Source organism: Phyllostomus discolor, chromosome 3, assembly GCF_004126475.2.
Source record: "Phyllostomus discolor isolate MPI-MPIP mPhyDis1 chromosome 3, mPhyDis1.pri.v3, whole genome shotgun sequence".
Lineage (NCBI taxonomy): Eukaryota > Metazoa > Chordata > Mammalia > Chiroptera > Phyllostomidae > Phyllostomus > Phyllostomus discolor.
Window position 1 is genome coordinate 33,147,742 of NC_040905.2, and position 15,884 is coordinate 33,163,625.

Consider the following 15,884-nt stretch of genomic DNA (forward strand, 5'->3'; position numbering starts at 1 on the left):
TTCTTCTCTCTCTCTCTCTCTCTCTGTCTCTCTCTCTCTCCACACACACACACACACACACACACACACACTGCCTTAGAGACCTTTCCCATTTCTCCTGGCTGGCCACGTGTGCTGACTCCCAGGCCAGATCTGAAAGGCGACTTCTTGAACAAAGCTATCAACATCGCACAGTAATTTTGTATAAAGCCTCTTGGCTCATCTCCAGAACCAGCCTCATATTTTTTTCCTCATATTTCAAGAACTGAAGTGAGATTAATTTCAACATCTTCACATATGGTATCATCAATTCAGTATAAAATTCCTGCATGTGTTCATTCGCTGGGTGAGATGTTATTGAGGGCCTACTATGCATGGTCTCCATATTAGTTGTTGGGTAGGTGCAGGGGGAGCTGGCTGAGGAGAATATATAGACTTCTTTTGTCCCTAAGTAGATTTCTTTTCCTTCCTGTTCTTCCCTTTCTTCTCTTATTCATAATAATATTTATATATACTAAATATTATCAAAGATAAATATAAGAAATAATTCTTGTTTCTCAGGAACTGAGGTCCTAACGCAGTATATGAAACTGTGTCCTGTGATCCATGAGCACTCCTGAGACCAGCACTTGATGAAAAACTGGCTCTGTGGGCACTTCACACAGAATATGTTCTCAAAGCTCATGGACACATCAAACACTCTGGTCTGCATTAAATTTATTTCAGTTGAACCTAGCGTTTCAAACATTCTGTCCAATTAGCATGTGGAATGCTGATAGCTCCTGAGGGGCCCGCATCTAAAAACCAGGCTGGAAACCACTGATGGTTGCACATGGGAGACCAGACAGGTGGACAATTGCAGGTTTCAGGTACTACATGTACTAAGGACAAAGCAGGTACTACTGACACTCCTCTAGACACTGGGGACTCAGTGGTTGAAAGCCTTCAAGCTGTGGTGGGGAAACAAAGCAGCTGACCAACAGTCACAATGCCACAGGATAAACATTATGTCCTGGGCCACCAAGATGGCCTTGCCCAAGTTTGGTGACTGAGGAAGTCTTAAAACTGTGATCCAAAGTAGGTCAAGTTCAAGGGAGCCCTGCATAAAGTGTTGGAGAATGGATGACTCTGAAGAGAGCGATAATGGGTGGTTTCGGCTCTGGAGGTGCAGTTAGAAACTTAATGAAAGCTGATTTTGAATGTAAGTGGCTTGGGAGCAAGATGACATGGCACTCGTGAACCACCGAGCTTCTCAGGAAGAAGCTCAGGATGTGCAGGAGGGATTAGTACATGCAGACACAGCCTGGAAACCCAGCAGGGCCTGCAATGCTTTCCGGTCTTATACCAGCAGAAGTGGGGACAGAGACATGAGCAGTCCAGGGAGGTAGCAGCAGGCAGCTGTGGAATCAGTCCAGTCTTCCCTTCCCTGGTCTGTACATGGTAGGCCCCAATCATTGCCAAGGCAGGCCAGTGAGCTTCCTGTTCAACTGGCACCTGCATCACTGCAGAGTTATCAGTCTGGGGCTGGAAGGAGGTATGGAGCTCAAATCTGCTACTCCAGGAGGATTTTAGAAAGCTTTCCCTTCTGTCTCTCATAATTCTGTCTCATTCCTTCCTGCTGTGCACTTCAAGACCACACTTCACCTATACCCACCAGGGCCTCTTGTTACAGAACAAAAGGGGGGTCCAAGGGCAATATACTATTACCAAAAGGAACCCCCCAGGTTCATTATGTCCACCGCCTTATAGGAAAGACATCTCTCAATGCCAGAGATTTGTGAAAAGGAAAGGAAATGTTTATTTAATGCTGTACAGACTTAAAGTAGTGACCTAATGTCTTCATTAAAATCCCGGAGTCCCTTAAAACACCCACAAACACACACAGTCCTTCCTTCCCCCTTTGCCCAGTCTGGGGTACCGTATCTCAGGAAAAGAAATAGAAGTCCATGGCTCAGGCAGCCCCCAGTTCTTCCCAGTAATCCGTCTTGGCTGGTAGGCCTCCCTTGGTTCCCAGCACCATTAGCAGTGTTGCCAGGATCTCTGCTAAAGCCAGGTGGTGGTTCCCCCTACTAATGCTGTGGGGGTTCCCACTCTGGCAAGCCACGTGGTTCTCTCCTTTCTGTTGCCACAAACTCGTGGTCCTCTTTACACAATGGCTGAGAGGAGGGGGGGTCACCATTCTGCCAAAGCCAAGTGGCAGTTCTCTCCTAAAACCACATGGTGATTCTCTCTCACAGGGCTGTGGGAGTCCCCACTCTGCTAAAGACCAAGTGGTTCTCTCCTCCTGCACTGGCTGTGGTCCTTTCTGCACAATGACCATTGAGTCTCTCTCCTCAATGGCTGTCGCGTCTCTGTTTAAATCCCTGCACCAATCTTCTGCAGCCCCATTTCCCACTCCTCCCACAATTGGCTACACTTGCCAGCACTCTCATATCCTTCCAGCTTTACTGGGTTGCTGCTGTGAGTCTGGGCAGGTGTGGCCCCATGTTATGGAGTCAATCATCTCCAAGCTCTCATGCAGGTACTGTAACTCGGGGAACCTGCCCCCCAGTTATGTCTTGGTGGGGAAGTTACTTTCATCTCCCTGGCTCAGAGCATGGCCACAGCTATTTAACATATCTATGCAACCAGTTAAAGGTAATAGATATGTTAAATGACCATGCTAGAGGTTAGCTGCAAAGCTGTTGCTATGCAAAACAGCTCTCAATGGCCCTGCTCCACTTGTCCCTTCCCCCAGCTCACACCTGTGGGGGAAGGGGTGAGGACATCCTAATATTTCCTGGACACCTTGAGTTCTGGACCTCATTCCAAATCCCTTTTGGGGGGCCGCCTCTTGGCTACACCTTGTAACACTCTCAGCATGTCTATCCTCCATGTCTATGATGCAGAAACACCAGTGTCATCTCAAAATGTCAACCTCAAGAAGCAGGTCTACCCTTTGGGCCATTTGGTTATTTTCTAAAAGTATATCCATAGATTGTTTTTTAGGAAATTAATTTTGCTATTTCAAAGCTACAGCCATATTTTGATTTTTGTAATAAGTATATTTAAGGAAAATTAGACTTATTGATTACTTTACAAATTTGAAGGTATGCAAATCTCCATATGTCTGACACATTTAAACATCTAAAAGACCTGGACAACAGCATTTTTAACCATTGCAATTACCACTGAATCTAAAGAAATAGAATCTTTATCGCTTCTCAGCCTTTTGGCTAAGATCAAGTGAAGAAATAGAATGTTTGAGGGCAAAGGGATCCCAGAGATTACTAATCCAGAATTTTCTGAACAGAGTTCCATGAGTTCCATGTAGCACTGTTGGGTCCTAATGGCTGCTTTGGGATAAGGAAGGCGGGACACCCTCAATGCCATCAGCCCTGAGCAGGTGGAGGGCACACCACCGAGTTCCAACCTATTCTGTAACTGAACGTTTGGCAAAATAAGTTGAGCATGAGAGGCCCTCTTTTTCTTTTTCTTCTGATGTCATATCTCTGTATCAATGGTTTGCATCCTGTCACCTATCAACTGCATATTATTTATCTACCTATCTATCTAAATATTCTTTGGCAAGTTTGATAAACCCTGACCTGACTTCAGAATTCCATTTCCCAAAGCAGGATCTGTGGGCCTGGAGCACCGACTTTTAAATTATGTGCAACCTGCTGAAATGCTTGCGTGCATTTCAGGAAGGACATCCCTTGAATTGAGGCAGTTCCTATTCCACTGAGTTAGAAATTCAACAAGTTAAATTGAAGCATGCATACCCTTATTCTGTTGGAAATTCTTTCAACGATTAAGTGTTCACCTTCTAATTATAACTCACTATGTCTACACCATGGGCATGTACACAGATTTGGGACAGAATTCTAAAATAAACAGTAAAAGATTCAGGAAGTTCCTTAAAGCCTGAGGGTAGTAATGTTCTATATGCACTTCTACTTTCTTCTGTTTGCTAGCAGATTAAATACATACAAATACACTGGAAGTGGAAAACATAAGGATGAGGAGAGAAAAGGGGAGGGCAGGCAGGCAGAGGATGGCGGAATAGAGCTCCTGCCTGGGACAGCACCATCCGGGTTTCATGAAGCCATCACTGATGGATGACTCACAGGTGAGGACTTCAGGGCACATGTGCAGCCTTGTGTCCCTGCAACCCTTTCCCAGGAGACATTTAAAGCAATGCCATCACTGTCTTGGGTGGCACTTCACTTTGACCCACTCTAAGGTCACATTAGTAAGACCCCCACTTGAGAATTTGCTTAATAATCTCACCCTCAAGTCTTCCAGGCAGCCGTGGTCACTTTGTAATAAGAATTTCATCCACAATGGTCTCTCTTTTCCTGAAAAATGGTATAAATAGAGTTATAGCACAATTGCCTCCTTTCATCGGCAATTCTGAAGGGACAATCCTATGTTAGTGGGCCTTTTTGGAAGATATATTGGACTTTAATAAAATTTGATCAATGCATTTAAGTCAAATTGAATTATATGTAAGTGGATAGGGTTGACATATGTTTCAATATCTGCGAGTGATACATTATTCTCCAGTGAGCATAAAATTTAATGAAATATAAATACCCATTAATCCTCATGTTTCAACCAATCAGTCACTGTTGCTCCTGCCTGCTGTGAGCAGAAGCGGGCCCAGAAAGTCATCTGTTTCATCTAAGCAGGAGCTCCAACCTGGAAAGACATCAGAAGGGGAGAGAAGAGAGGCTGTGAGCATGGGAAGCCTGCCAGCCCCGTCGCAGGGATGCACCGTGCACAGGCACCATGGCAGGCGGTGCTCCCTTCAGCCCAAGTCTGAGGAGGTGTTTGCTGCCTTTGAAATTGTCAGGGGAAAGAACAGAGTGGAAAATGACTCTTTTCCCCCCAAAAAGACTCTTCCCTTCTTGTTTCATAGTAGATTTGCTGTTTGACATTGTGCAAAGTACCAGGTGTGGATGCTCCTGCCTCAGAGAGTGACACAAAGGCATCGGGCTGCAGGAAGTAATCTAGATTGTTTCACTGTCCTAATTGTGGGGTGGAGTGGGAAGTCAGCAACCCATTTTCTTGAAACCATGCACAGAACTATGAAAATATAACAATAGAAGTAGTGGAACAGTCAGCTGAATTTACCATCAAATACCACCGATAACCTCAGTGAACATCGCTTCTTTCTTTGCTTCTAAGAAGTACTTGTGAGATCACTTTCTATGATGCTGGGGCATGCAGCAGCTGGAAACTCAGATCAAACCCTGCCTCCATCTCTGAGGGTGCTCTTTTCTCTCTCTGGTCCTGGGTTACCACTCATATACCACTTCACACCTTAAGGCTGCAGGAGTTGAATTTGTAATTTGATCAGTTCAAATCATTTGCTAGGATGGCTGTCCTCAGTGAGTGGGGAGAAAATGCATCCAAGATCAGAGGAGCAGAGAGGCCTGGAGGTCTCATCTCTATCACTTCTGTCAACTCCATTACCTGTATCACTTCTATCAACTCAATCCCCTGTATCACTTCCATCTCCTCCATGTAGGTGGCTGTCAGGCAGCTTGCAGTCATGTAGGTGTTAGGGCTGCAGAGACTGGAATTGGGTGGGCAATGAATCATTTGTTGTTATGTCAGACCCTTTTATCCTGACCTTCTTTTTATTGAGGAATTGCTGTGTACCTAGCCAAGAGTCTCAGCCAGGAGGAGGGTAAGACCATTCAAAATGAGACCCTTATCCAGCCACTCTGTTGATTTGAGTTAAATTAAAACTAGCTCACCAAGTAACACCAGCTCATTGGGAGAACAGAGGGCTAGAATGAGATGCATGGCTGGCTCTTAGAGAATGTGCTGCTAGTTAGACAAAGCACACTCTCAGGCAACCATTTGTTAAGGGACTTGTCAGAATTCTAAGGCATGGAGGGAACATACAGGAAGAATTTCAGGGTCATGAGAATCAAGTGGGCTGGAGGGAAAAGGGTGTCAGGAAGGGCCAGCCCATGCTGACGAGGAAGTGGTGCATGGCCCCAGAGAGGAACAGGAGGTCCTATTGACAGAGGCAACATCCCGAGCAGAGGTGTGCAGTGGAGTGGGACCAAGTCTGCAGACAGTGGGGAGTGCTGGGAAAAAAGGATGAGTGTGGCGTTCTCTGAGCCCTGTTTTCCTGAAGGCATAAAAAGCTCTCGAGTTGAAGGTGATCTCCACTCCAGGCTGATGTTGTTCCCACACCACAGAAATGGGCATAGCATTTTTTGAAAGAATACCAAACACCCACTGTGGCAACTGGAATAGGGAAAGGAGCAAGCAGCCATTGTAGAAGGAAGACCATCATCCTTGAAGCTGCAGACGGCACTGTGCTTTCCAGGGGGAAGTGTTTCCAGTTCCAGGTTCTGGAGTGTAGTGAGGGGGCTGCCTGCCCAAGGTTCCCGCACATGGAGATCATAGCCAAGGGTCAGAAAGCCTGCCCTGTCTCTCTGCTCAGTGCTATGTAGATGTATTAAAGGAAGGAAAGAAAGACAGAAACGATCTGTGAATTGGTGAGGGAAGCTCGACTCCCCGAAGTGAAGAAGGAGTTCTCGTTAATTAGATGAAATTTACATTGCCACTAATGTATTTATTGACTCTTTAATTTTTTCCATATACTTAACTCTTGGTTAATTAACTTATATAACATTACACTGAATAAAGATGCTCTTCTCATTTTATTTCACAGATGAGAGCCATAAAATCAGCTACATTTAAATGGCTCGCATTAGAGGAGGCTCACACAGCTTCCTGCCATCCACAGCAAAAACAACCAACCTGCATGCTGGCTACTTCCACAAATCAGGAAAGTTTAGGTAGTAACAATTTTTGTGTACATCTTGGAACCCAAATTATGTGTAGTCACAAATGCCAGTTTACTTTTGAAAAAGCTGTTCCCTGGTCAAGAAGACGGGTGGGGACCACTGATTCCAGGAACCCCAGGGGAGGTGCCCAGGAACTCTGGATTCCCCCAGGACCCTGCCAGTCCAGGGTTCCAATCAAGATTTTGGGTCACAACTGGGTCTGAAGCTCCTGGTTAAAACATGCATTTGAACAATAGCTGTTTCACTTTACTGTGGATTTTAAGGCTCCAGGGGAGTCTGAGTGTGACCTCGTGCAGCATGGAGTAGAACTGCCACTGTTAGAAGTAAAATGCATACTTGTCCTTTGACTTCTCAGTGAAAGATGCCCAGTCCACACCTGCTGGCTTCTCAGCAGAACACACCCTGGCTAGGCTCTGCACCATGCTCAGCCCCACCCCATGCTCAGCCCGGCTTGTGGCTTAGTGTACAGGTTCAGCAATCGTGGCTGTTCCTGCCACCTCAAACTTTATCATCACCTTGCTTAGATGGCATCAGCACACTTTTTTGTGTGTGACACACATTTAGGAAAAAAAAATGTTAAGTAATTGTGAAGCCAGTTGTGAGAGGCCCTCACATCCTTGGCTTCACCTGACCCCACAAAGACCAGCTGAGGCCGGAAGCACACAGTGCTCAGCTCCTGCAGCGCTTGCTCTAGGGGTATTCTCCAGGCTGTCCTCAGCTCAGGGCGTTTAACACCTTGCATCCTCTCCAGGGTAAGAACCAGGCCAGTTGTCCCTGTATTCACAGCACAGGATGTGTATACAAGTTACTTATGCAGAAATAAGAGAAGGCCTTCGCTTTTCTTTAATTGTTTGCTTAACTGAGGGATGAGCAAGAATTTCTTGGTTTTATGAATTCCTCCATCAGGAGTAGCTTTTTACAAGCCATCCTTTCCTTTGCTCCCTCCAAATGCAGGTGAGTGATGAGATCTGCACAGGGCCCTGGTATGCATGGAGAGGCTGGAGAGCAACTGCACACATGCGCATTGAGGGAGAGGATGGCTCCACGTCCAGCACAGCTGAACCCCTGGGCTTCTCTGCTCTACCATTTCATCCAAAGCAGGGGTCTCATGGAGGAGGCTGGGACACAAACATTAAGCCTGAGTTTTCTATTGACATTTATGATGATAAGCAAATACGTTTACTCCTCTGTCCCCTAGTTTCCAAGATGGAGTAATTCCTGTCTTATTCTCCTTCTTCTGCACAGCCCAGGTTAGATGCTGTACAGAGTAATTTAGATGGCTCTCTTCTTTAGGCATTTTGATCTAATGAAAATAGCATGTGTATGGAAAACTGATAAAAACACAGGACTGACATATACTACTGTGGCACACAATATCCCAACAATTGTGTGGGCTGGGGCCTCCACTTCCCATGTTTCCTTCTCTAGTCTGCTCCTTCAGAACTCAGCACGGCTTTGAAATTACTTGGGACCTACAGAGTGATATATGACAGTAAATAATAGGAATAAGAATTATCGGAACATTTGGACTGCTTTCCAGATAATTGATGGGGAAAGTGTTGATGTGGTTATCAGTAGCCATGGTATCCACCACTGACAGTATCCAAAACTGCCCCCCCATCCCCTGCCATGTCCCTCCACAGGCCAGGCATACATGTCAGGTGACCTGCACCTGGAGACCTCTGAGTCACTCTGAGCACATGGTTTCCAAAGGTCTCGTGAGTCCAGGTGTCACTGCCATCAAAAGGATTAGAAGACCAAGACCAATATTATTACATTATTCATTCAAAGAGAGCTTTTATTTTAATTTTGAAGAATCTCTGTATTCAGATGATTGACTCCTCTCCTTTTCTCACAGGTAGAAGAAATACAAGATTCTAGAGCCATTTTTCTCACATTCAACTGATACGGTATCCTGGCTTTGGGGTCAACATGGCAATCTAGTTTGGAAGTTCGGTCTCTAGCAAGACTTGCAGCAGAACTATAGTGAATTTATTGGCAGGAGTTTAGAGTTAAGTCAGTCACATTATCAACCAGACACCTACAGTCCAACAATCAGAACATCTCAGTGTGGCCAGTGTGAATGTTGTCAAGCTGCTAGAAAGTGTATTTTCGGGTTTGAATGTTCCAAACTGGGAAGTGACATAGGCCACCAATTTTGCATGTGGCTGGCTGTTAATGCTCTTTGTGTTAAAAATGATAGCAACAGTTTGCTTTTCGGTAATTCAGCTCTGCTTGAGCTTTTAGTGTTGATTATTAGTTATAGCCTCTCAACTACAAACTTGCCCTGTTGTATGAACTTGGCTGGGCTGTGCTGGGGTCCGGACTGTACAGATGGCATAACTCCTCTGTCTGCAAATCCTGGTGAGCAACTCCAGTAGGGGCACCACAGGGGAGCAAAGGGCTGGGGACAGACAAAGACCCTTCCACCTACTGTGAGCTGCTATCCCGATGGTATCACCCCAATGATATCCTTTGGGTATGCCCCGTATCTTGCTCCTAAAGGTCCCATGCACTCAAGCCCACCTGTTCTGAAGACACCAAGATGAGCAAGCATCACCCCTTGCTTGCAAGTTCTGGGTCTTGGCTTCATGGACACATCTTTCAGGCTCTTGGCTTTGATGCCCTTCCTATTCCCTTCTTTTCCCACAGGTTGCAACCTGCAGTGCGTAAGTGTTGGTCATCTCAGAGTCCCCTAAACCATTTTCAATTCTTCAACATCTGTTTAACCAATTTTCTACATCAAGTTCTTTCTTCTAAAATGGCATGTGATTTCTGAGTTTCAGACTAGACTTTTGATGAATCACTTACAAGTCAAGAAGTCAACAAGAAGTTCGAATGTGAGGAAAAAAATTATACTGGACAACCAAAATGTTTCCAGGTCTACATATCCACAGGTGTATCTGTCTAACGGTCACTAGCATTAGGCTGGGTGCAAAGCAATGTGTTAAGCATTCTAGCAACCAGACAGGGAAGGGTACCTCCGACAGCCACAGGCAGGGACACTGTGCTGGGGAAGGAATGCCGAGCCATTCCATGGGGCTCAGCAGAGAACAATTAATTCAAGGCTGTTGATTTCACAGGGGAGGTAGAAGCTGCATCGGACATTGAAGAATGAGGAGTTTGGCCAGCCGAGCAGGGGACAGGATGCTCTGCAGTGAGGACACAGCATGAAGCAAAAAAATCCCACTCCTAAAAGGAGCTCTCCAGATCTTATCCAGAGCCTTTGAACTCACTTAATAAATATAGTCCCAACTTGAGGAGAAGTGGGAATTTGGAAAAATTTAGAGGACCACTGATAGTTCTAGAGATATTCATATTTAACGAGTATACCCAGAGGCATAGAAAACATACAGTGCAGACACAAACCTTATTTGAAAAAACACTATCCTCTAAATGTCTCACTTGAATGTGAGGCTTTGCTGGATAAGACATGATTGTGCAGTGTGACTGAATCGTCCAGAGGTGATTAAACTGTACTGAGGAGAGTATGAGAGAGATGAAGTATGTGACCATTTTAGAGATATATGCAAGTTCTATGACTTAAACTCACACTCAAACAAGTGTTGGTGTTTCAAGAGGACACATTGGCCCCTGAGAAGTTGGCCAGCACAATGCACCCCACCCTGCTGGGAGGAGGTCTTCCTGGGGTCACTGCAGGGCCTCCTGCCTGCCCTGGACACCTGTGCCTGGGTCTTGGTGAATCCAGGGAAAGACGTGCCTTCTACAGTCTGCACCCTGTGCTCAGGCCATCACAAGCTCTGAACAGCATAGTGTCCCTGGATGTGGCTCAGACAGGCACAGCAGCAGCAGAGCGACACCAGGCTGCCACCAGGAGTGGGGACTGCACCTGGAATCTCAGAGTGTTCACACCGATAGCAGCTCTGTGGCCTGTGCCAGGGATGCAAAACAAAGTGCCCGTTTCCCCTTCTCCTATTCAACTTCAGGTCTCCTGCTTTCACAGAGTGCCTCCTCCCTCCACTCTCTGACTTAAAGACGCACCGCCTTTCATTGCAGGGCTGGCGCATCAGCCCTCCTGGCTCGGGGACCGCTGCGCAGCCTTTGTGAGTCTGCCGATGATCCAGGTCTTTATGTTCTATCAAATGCCATTTCCACTTTCCTGAATTCCTTCCTGTGAAGCTGCCTGTGGCGCAGCCAGCAGAAGTCTCATCTGGGACTATCTTTCAATTAACCTCACAGAGGATCGCGGGCCTGACTTTAGGCATGCCAGAAGACAGCTTCCAGAGGAAGAAACCCTCAAGGTCACAGAGCTCTTCAGAGTTAATAAGCCCTCCATGATCCCGCAGTCCCACAGAATGGAAAGAATATAGGAAATGGCTCTGAGCAAAGAGCCAGCCCTGAATGGAATCTCTGTGCTCGGCTGTCTTTGAAAGAGAGAGGCCTGGCCTTAGCCGGTCATGAAGTCTGGGCAGCTTTTCCCCGCAGGGACAGAGAGCACTAACAGAAGGAGTGGGCTCACAGACCAGACCCCAGACACCTTAGAGCTCCTACCTGCCCCAGACACTCTGGTCTTACTCCTTTTATGAGACAAGGATGCCAGCAATCCTTAATGTGGCCAGAGCTGCATATCAACCAAACAAAAGACACAGTGTGCACAGGGTATTTTATCTTTTCTTTGGTGCTGATAGTCCTCAGTCAGGGACTTTTAACAAGTCTACAGAGACATCATTCACTTCTTCGTGCGTGTTTCCCATTTTACCCTCCCCAAGTCCCTAAATTTGGTCTTGTTTTTATTCCCTTTTAACAGAGTGGAAAACTAAGGTTTTCAGAGGTCAAGTGACTAAATTAAAGTAAAAAAAATAGCAAACTTGTGATCTGGGATTACAGGCTGGTGCCTAACTGCAAGGCCACACTGTGAGTCACTGGCCCACTCCCTGAGAATTTACTGTTCACCAGTCCAGTGGGTGACCATATATTGTCCGCACACGAAACACCATGCCCTGTGCTGTGCAGTTCCCATCAAGTGAGTTGCTTGAAAATATACATACATGAGAAAATGGTAAATAGTGATAAACAGAGAACAGATCTTTCTGATTTTCAAGGAGCTCTTGCATAGGAATAGAGAAGACCCATTGGTAATGCCAGTAACAGAAGCATTCTGAAAACATTGTGTGTATGTGGCAGGGGGAGGGAAGAGAGAAACTCTTTATTAGGAATTATTTTAATTGAAATAGATTTAAATATATAAATAAATATACAAATATTTTCGACACTTTCTTTGTCAGTCTTAAACCAAATGAGATTTTTGTTTTCTGCCTGGGAGAAAGGACAAAGGTGGGCAGCATCAGCATTTTCAAGAAAAGCTGAAATCTAAGGAAGACCTTGTGTTGCTTAAGTGGAAATACTGTTTTTTAATGAGGCCTTGGTGCATCCACGTGAAGACGTAGAAGAGAAGAGAGCAGTAGCAAAGGATGCAGTAATGGGTCAGGAGGGGTCAGGGAACCCCCTGAGTGAGGTCATTAAAACTGAATGGTGGGGCAGGAGGAGATCCCATGAGTGAGGGTCTTTGAATTCAGATGATGGCTTATGGGAACTTCTTGAGGGAGGGTTTTTGAATCTGGATGGTGAACTAGGGGGACTCGGTGAGAGAGGGTCTTCGATTTCAAGAGAGCAGGGTGTTCTCAGTGCAGGACGTGATTGACTATTACCCGCTGCTGCTGAGTTGACGCTGGGCTCACCCACCATGGTCATTTGTTTTCTTGACGAGAGCAGCATGTGGGAGTGGGGTGGTCAGGAGGGCGTCCTGCAGAGAGGGGAATACAGAGAGAATGAATGGCAAAGGATTCAAACAGGAATGCACCTGTATCAGAGATCCGTTAAGTTAGTTCAAAAGGATAACTAGAGTCTCCCTTCCTAGTGGTTTCTGTCTTCAGAACTCAACAGCACACACTCATGTACATACCCACAAACAGGAAACAAACAAACAAGCAAAAACATTGAGACTCCTTTTAATAATTATATCTTTGGTCATAAGATCATTATTCCAAGATCGTGATAAATATGTATGATGCCAGGTGGGTACTTGAAATATTGGGGAGAACACTTTGTAAACTATATGCTTGTCTAACCACTAATCTGTATACCTGATACCAATACAAAATAATATTGGAAGTATTCTGGAATTTTATAATAATTAATTAATTTTTTTAAAAGATTGTTTTACCTATGGTATAGCATAAAGCAACTGAGAACTATGTTGGCATCAGACCAACTGGTATTTTCATCATGAAAGGAAGGAAAACAAATGGAATAGAAATGGGGCAGAAACACTTTGAGTTCTGAGTCTGGATTGGAAATATGGGCATGAAGCCATCCCTGGTGGGCATGAGGTGATACTATCTTTTAAAATGCACATAATGCCCTGGCTCTGAAAAGGTAGCAAAGAGGACCCTTGGCTCCTCAGCTGTGGTCTCTGAGGAGCATGGACACCCAGGAGAACACTGGAGACTGGCTTCCAAGCAGGCTGGGAGGGTTTGTCAAAGTAAGGGGAATAAGGACAGGACCAGAGGCAGGTGGGGTGTGTGTGGAGTGGGGCACGTGGTGGCATCTGTTGTAAGCAAGGTTGCCGACTGAGAGCCAGCGTGCAAAAGGAAGGTATAAAATGGTCTTCCAGTGTCTGGGGTGGGGGGAGTGAGGAGCACATGGATTAGGTCAGTGGCTGCACTACACACAGAGGGCACTGAGGTGTGTGGTCCTCTGTAATCGGTGAGGGCCTGTCAGCACAATGTGTCCAGAGTCCAGTAAGCAGGCATGGAGGAAGCAGTTTTCAACATGTGGTGACCTAGTCAAGACTGCAGCACGTGACAGAGTGCTAAGAGGTGGTAAGGGAGTTTGTGCTGAAGAGAGTTGATGGAGTGTGAGCTTCAGTAGGGTGATAGGAAGGGACAATGAAACATGGGTGCATCGGTGGACTGAAGAATCCAGTGGGGCTGAGCACTTTGGAATCGAGGGTCTAGGGGGCAAGCAGAGAGACAGGAGCTGTTGGCTGCTGATTGGAGCACTTGAAATGGAGAATACAGAGGTGTGGCCCTCTTCCAACATCCACAGGGTAAGGCTACTGGAGGACAAGATCACAGAAGGCCAGGAGAGTCATGGGGGCAGCAGGTGAAGTCATCAAGACTCCAGCAGGACTGGTATGAAATGAGGGGTAGTGGTCCCAGAGCTCAACCCATGAAGGGATAAAGGAGCTCTGGGAGGTAGTTTCTCCCACTGAGCAGGGTAGCCTGACCTTTGCCAAATCTGTTTTTAGGGAAGAGGCCAAGAGAATAATTTGGAAGCAACAATGAGGAGCACGCATCCTAGGCTCAGTGGTGGGTGCAGAGGAGAGAGTGAAACTGCCACCTCTGGAAGGGACATGGGAGGTGTGGCTCTCAGAAGTTTCCAGTCATACAAAAGGGGGATGGTCACTGAGAAAAGATGCCAGAGACAGAGGGGGCATGTTTCAGGGCAGTGTTTGAGTGCCATGAGGTGTGGGTTGGTGGATGGGAATCAACTTAAAGGACAGAAAGCCTCAGAAAAAAGAGAAAGAGTGAGTGAAGTCATGATCCCCAGGTTGTATGGCAGCCTCCAGCTGACTGATTGGAACCAGAATCATGAGCCAGAAAAGCAGATTCATGAGGAGCAGACAGTGAACTGCCAATAATTATATCTCCAGTCATAATGAGAAATAATGAGTCTCCTTTTTACAGAGGCAGGTGGGCTTTAAGAAATGTTAGAATGAGGACACATTGACATGACAAGTGGGTATTTTGATGATGGAATTTGATGAGATTTACTCAAAGCTTAGTTCTGGCTCTGTTCTTGCCTCGGGTGACAGATAGGGCATGTCTAGGCACCTGATGGCTGGGAAGCAAGAAGAGTCTAGTGACTCAGAGAGGAGGGGGCTGAAGTGCAGGCAGGGAGCAGCAGGAGTGACCCCAAGTCCTGGGAAGACATCCACCAAGCCACTATCAAGTGGTCCTGATGTCTGAATGGCCAGAAGACTGAAAATAGACAAGAATGGGACCCACAGTGAACTTAGCACAGAAAGTCCAGGATAGATTTTGATTGTACTAAACTTCAGGCTTCTTGGTATCCGAGTGCGTGAGAAAGCTCAGAAGGAAAAAGGATCAGCAGTGAATTTCTAAGTAGCTGCCCACTCTCTATTAAATATCCATAGAGTGTCTGGGTTTGACTTTATCAAAATAAACTGAATTATAAGAAAAAAGAACTGGTCTTTATTTCCAGATTTACACTGACTTACATAAGACAATGATTAATACGCTGTCATCTTTTGTCTCTTGGGAAAAGATCATACATTTTTCATTCGTTGTCTTTATTCTCTCTGATTAAAAAACCAAGTTTTTCTACAAATCACTAAGTATGTATTGTTAGAAAATAATTATTGTTGATTTTGTAGAATTCTCCATTTCCTTACTTTTTGTCCCATTTATTAATTTATTATTCAGTGGTCATTTATTAAAGCTATTCAATTCTCTTCTCTAAGAGGAGAAAAACATAGAGCTATACGGTTTTCTTTCAATACATTATAAAACAGAAGCAAAGCCCTTGGGTGCCTGTGAAGGCCAATCACTTTGACCAAGGTCCTGAGGGTCATCCATGGGAAGGAATTGGTATGGTCCTCATATGCATTTTGTTCTCAATAAATGGTATCCCTTCACCAATTCTCTCCATTATATTCTGCATGGAGGATTGCAATGGGTTATGAGGAAGGTCCTGTCTGAAAGTGTGTGTCCAGGGGCCCCAGAACTTTTAGACTTTGTATGGTTAGAGTTTGCAAAGAAGAGAACTCATCCCCAGCAAAAGGCTGATAGCAGTCCCAGGATCTCCAGGACAAGCAAGCACCACTCTCAGGTTCAAGAGCTGCACAGTTAAAGGTCATCCCCAACCCAAGAGCAAGATTCTTCTGCTGCTGTCACACCACCTTGAGTTGGATGCTAGGAGCTCCATGGGCCATTCCACAAGAACTAGATGCAGGGGCCATTGTGTGCCCCACTCATTTCCAGAAGACCCTCCTGCATGCCAGCCCATGGGCTCACCCTGGAGCTATACAGGAGACTAGGACTCTTT